The sequence below is a fragment of the Martes martes genome (assembly GCF_963455335.1).
Source record: "Martes martes genome assembly, chromosome: 7".
In the NCBI taxonomy this organism is placed as follows: domain Eukaryota; kingdom Metazoa; phylum Chordata; class Mammalia; order Carnivora; family Mustelidae; genus Martes; species Martes martes.
The window spans coordinates 131,018,559-131,030,491 of record NC_137894.1 but is presented as its reverse complement, the minus strand read 5'-3'; the positions used below and the strand labels follow the sequence as shown (position 1 = coordinate 131,030,491).

At 43.4% G+C, this 11,933-nt stretch overlaps 1 protein-coding gene across 2 annotated transcripts in view; it reads left to right on the top strand.

The window, feature by feature from the left end:
- Positions 1–11,933, top strand: part of LOC308345318 (acyl-coenzyme A thioesterase 1) — a 49,826-nt gene that overhangs the window by 5,392 nt on the left and 32,501 nt on the right. The gene's annotated exons all lie outside the window — the stretch shown is intronic.

The following is an 11,933-nucleotide window of genomic DNA, read 5'->3' as shown; positions in this document are numbered from 1 at the left end:
GAAAAGGAAGACCCAAAGAAGTGGCAAAAGCCTAAGAACTTACACATAAGATTGAACAGAGTGCCAATTGTGAAAAAGTAAGATATATGAGGAAACTAAAGAAGGAGAAGTATTTTATTTTTTTTTAAAGATTTTATTTATTTATTTGTCAGAGAGAGTGAGCACAGGCAGACAGAGAGGCAGGCAGAGGCAGAGGGAGAAGCAGGCTCCCTGCTGAGCAAAGAGCCCGATGTGGGACTCGATCCCAGGACGCTGGGATCATGACCGGAGCCAAAGGCAGCCGCTTAACCAACTGAGCCACCCAGGCATCCCAGAAGGAGAAGTATTTTAATCAAATCTCGTGCAGACTTCTCTCAGCCTTGCGTCCTGCCTCTGGTATTCAGACTGCTTCTTTCCCGCTGCTAAGGGAGGGTGATTCTCACCGAGGAGTTTCAGGGGAAAGAGGGGACGAGGGCCTTTCTTGCACCTGCTGCTTGTGCAGGCCGAGAAAATTAAGGCCATCCCACCTCAGGGTTAGCATTAGCGCAAGTACAGCCATCTTCGCTTTGACAGCCATCTCAGGCCCAAGGGCTGAACTTTCCCCTACTTTACTTTAGTTCCAGGGACCCCCACCCTGCTTTAGTTCTAAGAAAGTACCCCACCCTGCAACACCCCGGCAACAGCTAATCAGCTTACTGCAGAAAAGTGTGAAACTTCTCCTCCCCCGCCCCAAGCCTCTTGAAATGACCCATAAAAACCCCTGCCTTAACTAGCCTCGGGGTCCAAGTCCCTACTCTGCTGCCTCGGGTATACTTGGGCCCAAGCTTAAGCTTGTCAAATAAACCCTCATGTGATTACATCGGTGTTGGCTCCTTGGTGGTCTCTCAGACGCGAAAACTCGGGCATAACACTGCTTTTCCAGTGTCTTTAGCTCAAAATAAGCAATATATATTTGGGGAAAGCCTCCCATGATCCCCTTCTCTTGACTTATTTCCATAGTGTTTTCTCTCATCCGTATTCAATTTTGAGAACTGAGGATAAACTGAAGGAGAATTTTCATCTCGCAGTGAAATAGTGCTATGTGCTTAATTTCTTGTTTCCTAACATATTTTCTAACGTCAAATTCTCTGTTCAAATCTAAAAACACAAGTTTTCTCAAAGTCAACCTCCAAATGCCTTAATTAGTTCCATTAATAGTCGTAACTCTTATTAATCCCCTTTTCTTTTTCTAAATTAAAAAAATTTCCTTTTTTGCCTTAACTTCTAAAAGCCGTCAATACCATAATGGGTCTGCCCTCCATTGCTCTCAAGGATATTGTCAAGTACCTACCCAGCAAACACCACCCTTCTCCCTTTTATAAGAATTCCTGATCTTTATTCAGATATCATCCATTTGCCACAGCTATGGGCTTCAGGGAACTTTAACTCCACCCTGAATGCAAGAGCCATGATGATGATCCCTGTTTGGTTTAAGCCAATCTCAACATTCCATTCAGTGAACAGTATGTGATTTAGGTCACATACTTGCAGATCTGAATGTTCTCTCCCACTAAATAGGAACGAAGAAGTATGACGCCCCAAGCATTCGGGCAGCCACTTTATGACATGAATGGCAGAGCAGACACAAGAAAACAGTGCTTGTTGTCATCCTTGAGCTTCTAGATCAGTCAAATATGAAACCAGACCTATTCCTATTTCCCATACAATAACTTTCCTTATTTTGTTAAAAAAGAGTATTTTTTAAGATTTTTTTAAAATTATTATTTATTTGACAGAGATCACAAGTAGGCAGAGAGGCAGACAGAGAGAGAGAGAGAGAGGGAAGCAGGCCCCCCCACTGAGCAGAGACCCCGATGTGGGACTCGATCCCAGGACCCTGAGACCATGACCTGAGCCGAAGGCAGTGGCTTAACCCACTGAGCCACCCAGGTGCCCAAAAAAGAGTATTTTTAGAGCAGTTTTAGGTTCACAGTAAAACTGAAAAGAACATACAGAGATTTCCCATATGACCCCTGTGCCTATACAGCCTCCCCTAATACCAATAACCCCCACCAGTGTTCTGCGTTTGTTACCACTGATAAACTACACTGATCAGGGGCACCTGGGTGGCTCAGTCAGTAAAGCATCTGCCTTCAGCTCAGGTCATGCTCCCAGGGTCCTGGAATTGAGTCCAGCATGGGGCTCCTTGCTCAGCAGGGAGCCTGCTTCTCCTTCTGCCTGTAGCTGCCCCTGCTTGTACGTGCTCTCTCTCTCTCTCTCTCTCTCTCTCTCTGATAAATAAATAAATAAAATCTTAAAAAAAAAAAAAGGCAAAACTACATTGATCCATTACCCGAAGTCCTTAGTTTACATTAAGTTTGACCTTGGGTATTGTACAGTCTATGGCTTTAGACAACTGTACAATAACATGAGTCCACCATTACGGTATACAAAATAGTTCCACTGCCCTAAAAATCCTCTGTGCTTCACCTGTTCATTCCTCCCTCCCGTGCAACCCCTAGCAAGCACAGATCTTTTTGCCGTGTTTGCCTTTTCCGGAATGTCAGAGAGTTGGAATCATACTGATGAAGTCCTAGAACCTAGGTGAGTTTCGGTGGGGTGAGGTCCGGAGCCGATGACCAAGAAAGAATTCTTGGGACATCTTTGGTGCAAAATGGTGGTTTATTAAAGCATGGGGACAGGACCCGTGGGCAGGAAGAGCTGCTGCCCCAGGGATGTGAGGAGTGGCTGGTTATATACACAGGAGTTAGGTAGGTGAGGACAAAGGGGGTGTTCAGAAGGGCTATCAGGGTAAAGAAGACTATCAGGATATTGAAGTCCTGGTTACTATCAAGCCAAGGCCATTTTCCCTGTAATGAGGCACTAACATAAATACAATTGGGAGTCTCCTGGTGGAATGTCGCATTCCTGCTATCAAGCGTCCTTGTTAGTGAGATTTAGGTTTAGAAGAAATTTAACTTTATTTACTTATCCTTCTACCTCAGCCTCCTTCAGTTTTTATGGAGGGGAGGATGACGTTAGGGCTTGAGGAACTGAGTTCTGTGCCTCTGGAAATTGGGCTATTGATAAGGTAACTTCTTTGTTGTAAATCTCAAGGACATTTGTAAACCAAGGGAGACTCCTGCCTTGCAGGATTGTGATCTCTGCAAGTTAACTATTTGTTTCTCTTTTAGGGCAGTTAGAGGTGCCTGAGGAATGTCACATATATTACCGAGGGGAGGGGAGCGGGTGGAGAGGGGGTGCAAGGTGCCAGCTTTTGCTTTGTCCTCAGCCAGCCTCCTGCTCCCTCATCAATACTGTACATAGCCTTTTCAGATGGGCTTTTCATTTAGTTCTTCCATGTCTTTTCATAGGTTGGTAACTCGTTTCTTTTCTTTCTTTCTTTTTTTTTTTTTTTTTGCTGAGTAACATGTCATAGTCTGGAAGTACCAAAGTTTGTTTATCCCCTGACCTACTGAAGGACACCTTGGTTGCTTCAAACTTTGGCAAGTTATGCATCAAGCTAGTGTACACATCCATGGGCAGGTTTTTGTGTGGATGTAAGTTTTCATCATCTTTGGTTTTCATTATCATCCTCCTGATACCAGGAGGATCATATGGTAAAGTATGTCTAATTTTATAAGAGACTGCCAAATTATCTTCCTAGGTGTCTATACTACTTTTCATTCCCAGGAGTAATGAATGAGAGTTCTTGTATTCCACATCCGTGCTAGTGCTCGGTGGTGTGTGTGTTCTGCATCTTGGACATGCTAACAGATGTTGTAGGGGACCTGGACAGACTACCTCCCAATGTACCACAATGGCATACTGATTATTTCTAACTAAAACTATTTTATTTTTAAGATTTTATTTGTTTATTTGACAGAGAGCTAGATAGAGAGCCCAAGGAGGGGGAGCAGCAAATAGGTGGAGAGGGAGAAACAGGCTCCCGATCCCAGGACCCTGGGATCATGAGCTGAGCAAAAGGCTGATGCTTACCTGACTGCCACCCAGGCACCGCTCAGTAAAACTATTTAAAAAAAAAAAAAAAAACAGTCTGTGCCAGGAGGGCCCTCAGAATCGTCTCTGTCCCCCTGAAAGCAGGAAATAAATCACCCAGGTGAAAGGCACCCTCCCTGTACCAAGAAGTAAAGAAACATCCTTATAACCAGAGATAGGAAATTTAGAGCTGAGAAGGCTGTATAAACCAGCTGTGGGGTGCCTGGGTGGCTCAGTGGCCTAAAGCCTCTGCCTTCGGCTCGGGTCATGATCTCGGGGTCCTGGGATCGAGCCCCGCATCGGGCTCTCTCCTTCGTGGGGAGCCTGTTTCCTCCTCTCTCTGCCTCTCTGCCTACTTGTGGCCTCTATCTCTGTCAAATAAATCAATAAAATCTTAAAAAACAAAACAAAACAAAAAACCCAGCTGTATAGGCCACTTTTAGGCAATCAAATGGAGCAAAAAACACCTGAGCTGGAAGGGCCCATGTGACTACGGGGCTGAAGGCAAACAGGCCTATCAGGTGACCCACCTCAAAATATCCATAAGCCCTAGCTGACCAAGGGGCTACTTACAACCAGGCACAGCTACCAAAAAAGGAAAATTGTGTACATTCTCCTTCAGTCCCCCACCTTAACTACAGCCCATGCCCCCACCCTGTCCTGGCAGACAGTCTCTCCCATGCTGACCCACTCTCTGCTTCTTTGACGTTTATTCAGTAAACTTCTGTCTCCTTTGTTCTGCCTGGGGTGAATTCCTTCACCCCTGTCTCTGGGTGGCTGGCCTCCACCCGATGAGACTGCCCCACACCACCTTTGTTATCATTTGCTAATTGACTACTTTAGCCTAAATTCTGTTCGGAACTTCTTCCTGATTTAAGCTCCCAAAGACAAGTTTTCTTTGTCCTGTCAATTCCTCACAAATGTGTTGTCTCTTTGCCTAAGATGTATAAAGACTGCTTGCCATAAAGATAATTAAAAAAAAAAAAAAAAAAGACAGCCTTGGGGCGCCTGGGTGGCTCAGTGGATTAAAGCCTCTGCCTTCGGCTCAGGTCATGATCCCAGGGTCCTGGGATCGAGCCCCCTATCGGGCTCTCTGCTTGGTGGGAAGCCTGCTTCTCCCTCTCCCACTCCGCCTGCTTGTGTTCCCTCTCTGGCTGTGTCTCTCTGTGTCAAATAAGTAAAATTTTTAAAAGTAAACAAATAAACAAACCAGTTTGAGTGGATTTTGGTTACTTGCCATCAAAAGAAGCCCAAGTACTATAAATTCACGGACATGGCTATAGACTTCTTAAAAGACCAACTGGATTCTGGAGGGAATAAAAGTTTAACTGTTAAAAATAAAGCCATCCGGAGGAGTCAAGATGGCGGAGAAGTAGCAGGCTGAGACGACATCGCGTAGCAGGAGATCAGCTAGATAGCTTATCTAACCATTGTGAACACCTATAAATCCAACGGGAAATCGAAGAGAAGAAGAGCAACAATCCCAGAAACAGAAAATCGATCACTTTCTGAAAGGTAGGACCTGCGGAGAAGTGAATCCAAAGCGACGGGAAGATAGACCCCGGGGGGAGGGGCCGGCACCCGGCAAGCGGCGGAGCGACGGAGCACAAAATCGGGACTTTTAAAAGTCGGCTCCACTGGGAGACATCGCTCCAGAGGCTAAACTGGGGGGAAACCCAGGCGGGGTCAGCATAACCCCAGGACCCGCGGGGTCACAGAAGGACTGGGGGTGTCTGAGTGCCGCAGAGCTCGCAGGTATTAGAGCGGGGAAGCTGGCTATAGCGACAAAGCCGAGGAGTGAGCTCTAAGCCCCAGGTTACCTTGTGCCGGTCGCAGGCTGGGTGGGCTCGGAGCGCGGCCGGAGGCCACGGAGACAAAAGCGACCCGGCGCTTTTCTCCAGCTCCAACAATTGACTGCTTTCCTCGAGGCGCGACTGCAAGCCAGGGAGGCGGGGCTATTGGGCGCTTTGCTCTGAGAGCGCACTGAGGAGCGGAACCCCAAGCTCTTGGCTCCTCTGGGCCGAGAGATTGGGAGGCCGCCATCTTCATTCCCGTCCTCCGGAACTCTACGGAAAGCGCTCAGGGAACAAAAGCTCCCGAAAGCGAACCCGAGCGGATTACTTAGCCCGGCCCCTGGCAAGGGCGGTGCAATTCCGCCTGCGGCAAAGACTCTTGAGAATCACTACAACAGGCCCCTCCCCCAGAAGATCAACAAGAAACCATCCAAAACCAACTTCAGTCACCAAGAACAGCGGAATTCCACAGCAGGAGAAAGCAAATCCTACCTGGACAAAATGACAAGGCGGAAAAACTCACCTCAAAAAAAAGAACAAGAGGCCGTACCGAAGGCTGGAGACCTAATCAATACAGACATATGTAGCATGACAGATCTAGAGTTCAGAATGACAATTCTCAAGGTTCTAGCCGGGCTCGAAAAAGGCATAGAAGATATTAGAGAAACCCTCTCCGGAGAGATAAAAGCCCTTTCTGGAGAAATAAAAGAACTAAAATCTAACCAAGTTGAAATCAAAAAAGCTATTCATGAGGTGCAATCAAAAATGGAAGCTCTCACTGCCAGGATAAATGAGGCAGAAGAAAGAATTAGTGACATAGAAGACCAAATGACAGAGAATAAAGAAGCTGAGCAAAAGAGAGACAAACAACTACTGGAACACGAGGAGAGGATTCGAGAGATAAGTGACACCATAAGATGACACAACATTAGAATAATTGGGATTCCAGAAGAAGAAGAAAGAGAGAGGGGAGCAGAAGGTATATTGGAGACAATTATTGGAGAGACTTTCCCTAATATGGCAAAGGGAACAAACATCAAAATCCAGGAGATGCTAAGAACGCCCCTCAAAATCAATAAAAATAGGTCCACACCTCGTCACCTGATAGTAAAATTTACAAGTCTTAGCGACAAAGAGAAAATCCTGAAAGCAGCCCGGGAAAAGAAGTCTGTAACATACAAGGGTAAAAACATTAGATTGGCAGCGGACCTATCCACAGAGACCTGGCAGGCCAGAAAGAACTGGCATGATATATTCAGAGCACTAAACGAGAAAAACATGCAGCCAAGAATACTATATCCGGCTAGGCTATCATTGAAAATAGAAGGAGAGATAAAGAGCTTCCAGGACAAACAAAAGCTGAAAGAATTTGCAAACACCAAACCAGCTCTACAGGAAATATTGAAAGGGGTCCTCTAAGCAAAGAGAGACCCTAAAAGTAGTAGATCAGAAAGAAACAGAAACAATATACAGTAACAATCATCTTACAGGCAATACAATGGCACTAAATTCATATCTCTCAATAGTTACCCTGAATGTTAATGGGCTAAATGCCCCAATCAAAAGACACAGGGTATCAGAATGGATAAAAAAACAAAACCCATCCATATGCTGCCTACAAGAAACTCATTTTAGACCCGAAGACACCTCCAGATTTAAAGTGAGGGGGTGGAAAACAATGTACCATGCTAATGGACATCAGAAGAAAGCTGGGGTGGCAATCCTTATATCAGATCAATTAGATTTTAAGCCAAAGACTATAATAAGAGATGAGGAAGGACACTATATCATACTCAAAGGGTCTGTCCAACAAGAAGATCTAACAATCTTAAATATCTATGCCCCTAACATGGGAGCAGCCAACTATATAAACCAATTAATAACAAAATCAAAGAAATACATCGACAGTAATACAATAATAGCAGGGGACTTTAACACTCCCCTCACTGAAATAGACAGATCATCTAAGCAAAAGATCAACAAGGAAATAAAGGCCTTAAATGACACACTGGACCAGATGGACATCACAGATATATTCAGAACATTCCATCCCAAAGCAACAGAATATACATTCTTCTCTAGTGCACATGGAACATTCTCCAGAATAGACCACATCCTGGGTCATAAATCAGGTCTCAATCGGTACCAAAAGATCGAGATCATTCCCTGCATATTTTCAGACCACAATGCTCTGAAGCTCGAACTCAATCACAAGAGGAAATTTGGAAAGAACGCAAATACATGGAGACTAAACAGCATCCTTCTAAAAAATGAATGGGTCAACCAGGAAATTAAAGAAGAATTGAAAAAATTCATGGAAACAAATGATAATGAAAACACAACAGTTCAAAATCTGTGGGACACAACAAAGGCAGTCCTGAGAGGAAAATATATAGCAGTGCAAGCCTTTCTCAAGAAACAAGAAAGGTCTCAAATACACAACCTAACCCTACACCTAAAGGAGCTGGAGAGAGAACAACAAAGAAAGCCTAAACCCAGCAGGAGAAGAGAAATCATAAAGATCAGAGCAGAAATCAATGAAACAGAAACTAAAAAAACAATAGAACAAATCAACAAAACTAGGAGCTGGTTCTTTGAAAGAATTAATAAGATTGATAAGCCCCTGGCCAGACTTATCAAAAAGAAAAGAGAAAGGACGCAAATAAATAAAATCATGAATGAAAGAGGAGAGATCACAACCAACACCAAAGAAATACAAACAATTATAAGAACATACTACGAGCAACTCTATGGCAACAAATTTGACAACCTGGAAGAAATGGATACATTTCTAGAGATGTATAAACTACCACAACTGAACCAGGAAGAAATAGATAACCTGAACAGACCCATAACCAGTAAGGAGATTGAAACAGTCATCAAAAATCTCCAAACAAACAAAAGTCCAGGACCAGACGGCTTCCCAGGGGAATTCTACCAAACATTTAAAGAAGAATTAATTCCTATTCTCCTGAAACTGTTCCAAAAAATAGAAATGGAAGGAAAACTTCCAAACTCATTCTATGAGGCCAGCATCACCTTGATCCCAAAACCAGACAAGGATCCCACCAAAAAAGAGAATTACAGACCAATATCCTTGATGAACACAGATGCGAAAATTCTCACCAAAATACTGGCCAATAGGATCCAACAGTACATTAAAAGGATTATTCACCACGACCAAGTGGGATTTATTCCAGGGCTGCAAGGTTGGTTCAACATCCGCAAATCCATCAATGTGATACAATACATTAATAAAAGAAAGAGTAAGAACCATATGATACTCTCAATAGATGCTGAAAAAGCGTTTGACAAAGTGCAGCATCCCTTCCTGATTAAAACTCTTCAAAGTGTAGGGATAGAAGGCACATACCTCAACATTATCAAAGCCATCTATGAAAAACCCACCGCAAATATCATTCTCAATGGAGAAAAACTGAAAGCTTTTCCGCTAAGGTCAGGAACACGGCAGGGATGTCCGTTATCACCACTGCTGTTCAATATAGTACTAGAAGTCCTAGCCTCAGCAATCAGACAACAAAAAGAAATTAAAGGCATCCAAATCGGCAAAGAAGAAGTCAAACTATCACTCTTTGCAGATGATATGATACTATATGTGGAAAACCCAAAAGGCTCCACTCCAAAACTGCTAGAACTTATACAGGAATTCAGTAAAGTGTCAGGATATAAAGTCAATGCACAGAAATCAGTCGCATTTCTTTACACTAACAACAAGACAGAAGAAAGAGAAATTGAGGAGTCAGTCCCATTTACAATCGTACCCAAAACCATAAGATACCTAGGAATAAATCTAACCAAAGAGGCAAAGAATCTATACTCAGAAAACTATAAAGTACTCATGAAAGAAATTGAGGAAGACACAAAGAAATGGAAAAATATTCCATGCTCATGGATTGGAAGAACAAATATTGTGAAAATGTCTATTTTACCTAAAGCAATCTACACATTTAATGCAATCCCTATCAAAATCCCATCCATTTTTTTTAAAGAAATAGAACAAATAATCCTAAAATTTATATGGAACCAGAAAAGACCTCGAATAGCCAAAGGAATATTGAAAAAGAAAGCCAAAGTCGGTGGTATCACAATTCCAGACTTCAAGCTCTATTACAAAGCTGTCATCATCAAGACAGCATGGTACTGGCACAAAAGCAGACATATAGACCAATGGAACAGAATAGAGAGCCCAGAAATAGACCCTCAACTCTATGGTCAACTAATCTTCGACAAAGCAGGAAAGAATATCCAATGGAAAAAAGACAGCCTCTTCAACAAATGGTGCTGGGAAAATTGGACAGCCACATGCAGAAAAATGAAATTGGACTATTTCCTTACACCACACACGAAAATAGACTCAAAGTGGATGAAGGACCTCAATGTGCGAAAGGAATCTATCAAAATCCTTGAGGACAATGCAGGCAGCAACCTCTTTGACCTCCACCGCAGCAACTTCTTCCTAGGAACATCGCCAAAGGCAACAGAAGCAAGGGCAAAAATGAACTATTGGGATTTTATCAAGATCAAAAGCTTTTGCACAGCAAAGGAAACAGTTAACAAAACCAAAAGACAACTGACAGAATGGGAGAAGATATTTGCAAACGACATATCAGATAAAGGGCTCGTATCCAAAATCTATAAAGAGCTTATCAAACTCAATACCCAAAGAACAAATAATCCAGTCAAGAAATGGGCAGAGGACATGAACAGACATTTCTGCAAGGAAGACATCCAGATGGCCAACAGACACATGAAAAAATGCTCCACATCACTCGGCATCAGGGAAATACAAATCAAAACCACAATGAGATACCACCTCACACCAGTCAGAATGGCTAAAATTAACAAGTCAAGAAATGACAGATGCTGGCGAGGATGCGGAGAGAGGGGAACCCTCCTACACTGTTGGTGGGAATGCAAGCTGGTGCAACCACTCTGGAAAACAGTGTGGAGGTTCCTCAAAAAACTGAAAATAGAGCTACCCTACGACCCAGCAATTGCACTCCTGGGTATATATCCTAAAGATACAAACGTGGTGCTCCGAAGGGGCACGTGCACCCGAATGTTTATAGCAGCAATGTCCACAATAGCCAAACTGTGGAAAGCGCCTAGATGTCCATCAACAGATGAATGGATAAAGAAGATGTGGTATATATACACAATGGAATACTATGCAGCCATCAAAAGACATGAAATCTTGCCATTTGCGACGACGTGGATGGAACTAGAGGGTATCATGCTTAGCGAAATAAGTCAATCGGAGAAATATAACTATCATATGATCTCTTTGATATGAGGAAGTGGAGATGCAAGGTGGGGGGGTTTGGGGGGAGGTAGGAAAAGAAAAAATGAAAAGATGGGATTGGGAGGGAGACAAACCATAAAAGACTCAATCTCAAGAAACAGACTGAGGGTTGCGGGGGGGAAGGGGGATGGGAGAGGGTGGTGGGGAAATGGACATTGGGGAGGGTATGTGCTATGATGAGTGCTGTGAAATGTGTAAACCAGACGATTCACAGACCTGTACCCCTGGGGATAAAAATACATTATATGTTTATTAAAATAAAAAAAATTAAAAAAAAAAAGCCATCCAAGTATAGCATTAGGGAAAAATAAAAGAGAGAAATTGTAATAATAATCATACATAGGAGAAGGTATTCCTTAGCATAACAAAATCCCGACTTGTTAAAAAGAAAAACACAGGCCTAAAACGGTGTCACTGAGTCACCAAACCTGGGGCTCAATACCTAACCTAACGGCAATTCCAACCTCTCCCAGCTAGCAGTCTCAACTGTTCAGTTGAAATTTTCTGAGCTTGTCAGCGAGGAGGAATCTGACATAAGGCCATCCCCCAAAGGAAGATGAGATAATCTGCAGCATAAAACTTCCTGATCTCCCCGCCAAGGAAGGGCCTGCCTGAAACAATCCTTTCTTTTCTTTGGCTAATATCTTCTTGTTCCACCCCCCTTCCTAGAAAAATCTTCCATTTGGTACAAATCCTCTGAGCTCCCCTCTACTTCTTAGATGGGATGCTGCCCAATTTATGGATTGTGCTCAGTAAAGTCACTTAGATCTTCAAGTTTCTGGGAGGCCTGGGGGGCTCCGTTGGTTAAGCCCCTGTCTTAAGCTTAGGTCGGGATCCCAGGGTTCTGGACTCAAGTCCTG